Below are 6,032 nucleotides of genomic sequence, written 5' to 3' on the forward strand. Positions count from 1 at the left end.
TGCTGTCGTCTAGCCGTCGCCATTGGTCTTTGGCGACGGAAAAATTGCCGTCGCAAAATGTGAATTGTTAATTAAAAAAAAAACTAGCATATAAAATTTGCATGCTAGAATTTTTTTAAAATTTTTATTTTAGGGAAGAAAGTGATACAAAGGAAAAGTTCCATCAAATTACTTTTTAACATCAATTTTATATATCTTCACCAATGTTCAAATACATAAATTTACAAAATTAAATTACATATAGTTAATGTACTGGAAAACTGGTAATCAGAATACTTCATTTCCTCCATCTTCACTAGATTCTGAAGATGACATCAAACCCTGCATTGGATATAATCACATTAAATTCAAACCAACTAACTTTCGCATTCTATAAACATTATCACTGTCAAAATTAACCAGAAAAAAAAAGTTACTGCTTGTAAAGAGAGCTAAAAGAAATTGAGAAAGAACAAGCATGACATGAAGTTCATAGATAAATTTGCTTTTGATATGGTAAAATTTTTGGAACCTGAACATTTAATACAAACCAAACACATATCAACCAACTTGCTTATGAGATAATGCATTTATCTAGAAAGCCTATCTTGTTTTTGGCACGAATATATCTAGACCTAACATATTTGCAAGTAATATCTCATGAAACAATATCCATACGTACAGAAAGAACAAAACACGTGTATGTGTGTTATGTATTGCTGACACGTTAAAGTATGTTCTAACTATTTTAGATGTATAGATGGATCTTTAGCTTGCCAATTGAAGAAACAATTAGTGACCTAATTAACCAAACAAAGGTGAGAAAGTTTAACCAAGTCTAAATGTTTATTTTAGATGTATAGATGGATCTTTAGCTTGCCAATTGAAGAAACAATTAGTGACCTAATTAACCAAACAAAGGTGAGAAAGTTTAACCAAATCTAAATGTCTACCATGACTTAAGGACAAGGACATAGCCACATCAAGCTCGACTTTAAAATTAACAATCAATTTTAACATAATGGAACATTAAGTTAAGTTTTTCTTGCACCACACCATAAGTGAAAAGTAAATTACAAGCTTTCCAACACTACCTTGAATTTATCTTTGGTCAATCATGCAGCACCATATCAGGTATGCAATTAAGAGAAAGAGCCTCATTTGGTGACTCAGCTAATGCAACCCCAGTTTGAGCAGAAGACTGATCTTGGTACTACTCTGTTTTTTTTTCACAAAAAGAAGAATTAATATTTGACAGATAATATTGCTTGTAGACAGATATTGTCTTCCTCAGAAGATTGTAACTTTGGCCAGCAAGTTTTCTCAAAAGGCCTCTTTAAATTCAATATTCAGTTCTTCATTCAATACCTCTATCATGCTAGAACTAAATTCAACAATCTATAAGCGACATGGTTCAGTCATTGGTTCCTCTTTGCTCGTAGGTCTTTTTTTTTTTTCCCCTTTTCCTGATAACAAACAAATTTTATTAAAAAAAAGAAGCATGTACAACACAACATATACAACAGAGGACAAGCTGAAAACCATAAAAAGAAAGAAGCACAGGCAAAACAATTTACTAAAAACATGTGGCATTTAGGTTTGTTTCAAACCAATTTTTCTTAGAAACCCAAAAAGACACAACATGGTTTCATGATACAAATTAGAAGTTAATGGCTACTGGTCAAGGAGTTCGTACCAATAGTTGGAGAGGGATGAACCTTTCTTCAACTAATTTTTTTGTTTGGCTCAGTGTTGATATGAATTTAGTTCGTAGTACAAATCGAAACTAACTTTGCTTCCAATATAAAAAAAAGCACACAACTCAGTTTCATATATAAGGAATAGAAATATAAAGTTAAATAAAATAAAAAAGAGATAAAGAAATGGATTTGTCTCTAGATAGCTGAAGACAGAGGTCCAACAACTTAGAAATGCTTTAGATGCAGGCCAATGAGAAATATTGGATCAAAAATATGTTAAGTATAATAATATAAGCTAACTTACATCTCTAGTCTAGCACAATAACCTGTGAGTATGCATACATGGAAACACTACAAACCAGAGAATCAATATAAACCAATTTTAGGCTATGAAAGCAATCATGCTCTAATACTGTTGTAACAGAAAATTAAAAACACAAAGTAAATCACAATTTAGAATACCAAAATAATATTGGATCACAATTTGAAGCAAAACAATTTTGGATCACAATTTGGTAAACACGAACTGGATGATGAATGCATATACTATTAATAAATGAGACTAGATTTGTCCATGACTTACTTGAAATTACCTAGGATTCATTGCATAGGATAGCACCAAATCTACAGACATTACAAAGACTAAAACTTTGGATCAAGCTCACCAATTTAACAAAAGATTGTGTCGAGCTAAACTGCTCTCTAAAATGGCTGGCTTATACAGAAGTTCTCTGAATCTTAAGAAAACACTTCGAAGCACGAACAGCTCAAATGAACCAAAAAAATGAAAAAAAAAAATTAGCGCAAGATATGGACGAACACTCACATTCAAATTTTAGTAGATCTCACCTTTTCCTTTGTGTTTCATCAAATTTCTTTCTAGATGAACATCTGGGTTCGTAGATCTTCTAGCTAGTGAGTCGACCGGATTTGATAGAAATCTAGTGAAGAAGTTCAATCTTAGCCAGCAAATTAAGTACATCGCTCTTTCTAGGCTCCTGGAGATTTACGAATATATGGGTGAGAAAGAGAGAGGAGAGGAGAAATTGGATTTAAGGGGTAGGAAATCTATAAAGGATGGTACAGATCGAGATGGACAAGATAGATGGCTGAGGGACAGAGCTTTTTCTCATCGAAGAGGGGCTAGGTTTTGTTCAGTAGATTTTTCTGCCTAACATATAATACTTATAAACTGTTTTTCGTCTAAATATTTGGATGGCTAACGCGACGGTAGGTCGATGCGGTTGCAAATTTTAGGTAGCTTTGCCACTGCTAACGTTTGCCAAAGTAATAGGTTGATGTTTGGCTACTGCCATTGCGACGGCACATAAAAGGGGATGCAAATTTTTCATTCTCTTGCGATGGTCAGCAATTGCCGACGCAAAATAGATGTCAATGGCGACGGCAAATGATTGCCGAAGCAAACCGGTGAAGCTAATGCAATTCTTTTTTGTAGTGTAAAAACAAGATGAAAGAACCTTCTGCCTATTAATAGAAGTGCTTTCTGCAAGTGTTTTTTTGAGTGAAGTGCTTTACTATATCAAATTTAAGTGGTTGTCATACCATCTTAAAAGATTCAAAAGACTCACTCCAATTCAAGGCTTATGAGACTCAAAAGATGATCTTCTGCACATATGAAAATAAAGCTTCGAGGCTAATTTGATACTACTATGCTTACAATCACTGCTCTTGCTTGTACCTACACAACAAACATTTCTGTTAAAATTAAATACAAGCTATGTTGAGTCTGCGATCATCTATCATTGTTCCGAACTCATAGAGAAAATCCAGCCACAAGTTACTATTGCTACTGAAGAACAAATAAGAAAAGAAGCTGCTCGCAATCAGTTTCAATACAAATAGAGTGTACGAGATTAATTTTATATTTGCTGAATCCCAAAACAATCAAAGAGGCAGTCTAAAATTTATCCCAAAAATCTGACAGCTATGCATTCTTGGGTGCAACATGTCATGGTGTAAAACAAAAAGAAAGTGGTGGTGATGGAATTGCAAAAGAATAACCTTGATGCTTTAATCAAGTGCACAAGACAAAATGGCACACTTTTTATCAAAAGTGTGATATATTATCAAAAGCATCCTTCCAAGGTTGCAGCAAATCAATTATGATGCAGGAGACTTCATGAGAAAGAAACAAAATCACTTGAGCATGTGTTGGGATCATACTTTGAAAGCATAAGGCTGTGAAGGCAAAAATTCCTTGAGTAGGCCTTCTCCAATAACAATGTGGTAGGAACCTAATACATCTTAATCTAAAGAGGATGTAATCTCACTATGCAATCAGTGGCTTTCCAACCAGATCCAAAGTCACAGATCACTAAATCCAACTTGTTCAAACAAACCAATTAATCTCCCAAAAATAAAAACAACGTATACACCGATTAGCTCACAACTATACATCAAGGAGTATAAAACTAAAAGGATCAGCACCTTCCCTGAAACTGCTCTTAAACCTTCGTGGGACATTGCACAGATACCACATCCTTCTAGTCCCGGTGGTCTTCCTCCTGATGGCCTTCACACTCCAATTGACTGTTTTAAACACCAAACATCAATCAAAAACCTAAAACCACAACAATTCTAAAAGCAATGAGTTTACTACAAAACCTTCATCAAAATCAAAAATCCTTTTCTGGGTACTCAAATTTCTCAACCAAAATTCCATATACAAGAACAAAATCATGAACCAAAAGCAGAGAGAGAAGAGTTTCATACATTTCCTGGTGCGGACAGCTAGGTAAGCATAAGTAGAGCAGTGACTCTTCTGGAGATGGATGTCAACACAACCCAAAACAAAAATGAATCAAAATAAGCATAATAAATCAACCAATCAGCTCTTCTAAGCCATAAGAAGGACTTGAATAGAAACAACTATAACTAAATAGAAAATCACCAAGAACAGTAACTTCCAAATCGAAATTAACAGCAAATCCTAGCTAACACCCCAAATCTAGTTCTATGAAATCCCCAATCCCCAAATCCATTTAACCAGAAAATCAATCAAACCCAAAACCCAATCTATTTCACAAACATGAAAATTCGAGGAGAGATACCAGTTAACAAAACTCGTCCTTGGCCACCACCGTGAGCTTTACATCACCAGAAACTAGCCCTCCCCAACTGGGGTTCTGAAACGGCACCGATTCGAGGAGCTTATGGACTTTCTGGTGGAGATTCCGATCGGAGAATTTGGAATCCCAATGTTGCTCCTCAGACATCATCTGGTAGAGGGTCTGGGACTGAGGAGAAAATTGGGTTTTGGAATTGGGGGAGTGGAGCTTGGAAAGAAAGAAGTAAAGATAGAAGAGAAAAGTGCGGAATGCGCCTCTGATAGAAGAAAGAGGTGGAATCTGAACCCTTTATTTCTTTTTCCACAATAAAACGAGGAGTTTTGTGAAAAGGGGGAAATTTAAGTTTTGGCCAAAAAATAGGCTGGCAAAGGAATGGAGGGAGTAAAAAAATTGAGTTATGGCTAAATGTGGAACTCAGACAACATAAATTCATAGCCATTGTTTGAAGAAGAGTTGCACAATAGATTAAAGCATCAATAAATAAATGTTGTCGAAAGCCATTGTCTGAAGAAGAGTTACACAACATAATAAAGTAGCAATAAATAATTGTTGTCTAAATAAAATCAGTCAGACAACATCAAAACTCAGCCATTGTCTAAATAGTAATTGCACAACAGTAAAGTATCAATAGATAACTGTTGTCTGAAGCCATTGTCTGAAAGAGAGTTACACAACATAATAAAGTAGCAAAAAACAACTGTTGTCTGAATTAGATCGGTCATACAACATCAAAATACCACAATTGTCTGAATAGTAATTGCACAACATACAGTTAATGTAATAACTGTTGTTTGAAATAACTCACTCAGACAACATCAAAATATAACCATTGTCGGAATAACATGCACAACAGCAACGTAATAATTGTTGACTGAATCAAAAATTTGGACAATAGAATAATTAAAAATTTTGTTGTTGTTGGAAATGTGTTGTCTGATTCATTTTTTGGCATAGTGATATAACTCTCAAATATGAAAAGTCAATAATACAATTATTTCCAACCAAAACTCATTTATTTTTTAAGAAAGTCAAATCACAAACAATAGCATGATCGTAATCACAAAACATACTAATTCTGCCTCACCCACAACTGCACCAAGATATATATTTCACGTATACACACACACACACACACACACATATAATCATCCACTCATGAATGCTACTAATACCAACTATAGTTCACAAAACTCAAAACTCAAGAAAATCATTTTTATAACAAAACCTTATTTTAACTTATCTATGAACCGTGGACGATCAAGTT

The 6,032-nt window shown here is 34.4% G+C and overlaps 1 long non-coding RNA gene across 2 annotated transcripts; it reads right to left on the reverse strand.

The window, feature by feature from the left end:
- Positions 1-200: 200 nt before the first annotated feature.
- On the reverse strand, positions 201-4,628 carry LOC121052348. 2 transcript variants are annotated; one of them, XR_005808777.1, is made up of 6 exons: positions 4,413-4,588; positions 3,864-4,229; positions 3,269-3,378; positions 1,348-1,445; positions 1,074-1,197; positions 201-321 (listed from the first exon to the last, which is right to left on the reverse strand). It is a non-coding gene; the product is annotated as an uncharacterized LOC121052348 (long non-coding RNA). The 2 variants fall into 2 exon arrangements; XR_005808778.1 differs by having other exon boundaries at positions 1,348-3,378; positions 4,128-4,229; positions 4,413-4,628.
- Between the last annotated feature and the right edge of the window lie 1,404 nt (positions 4,629-6,032).

This window comes from Rosa chinensis, chromosome 3, assembly GCF_002994745.2.
Source record: "Rosa chinensis cultivar Old Blush chromosome 3, RchiOBHm-V2, whole genome shotgun sequence".
Taxonomy (NCBI): domain Eukaryota; kingdom Viridiplantae; phylum Streptophyta; class Magnoliopsida; order Rosales; family Rosaceae; genus Rosa; species Rosa chinensis.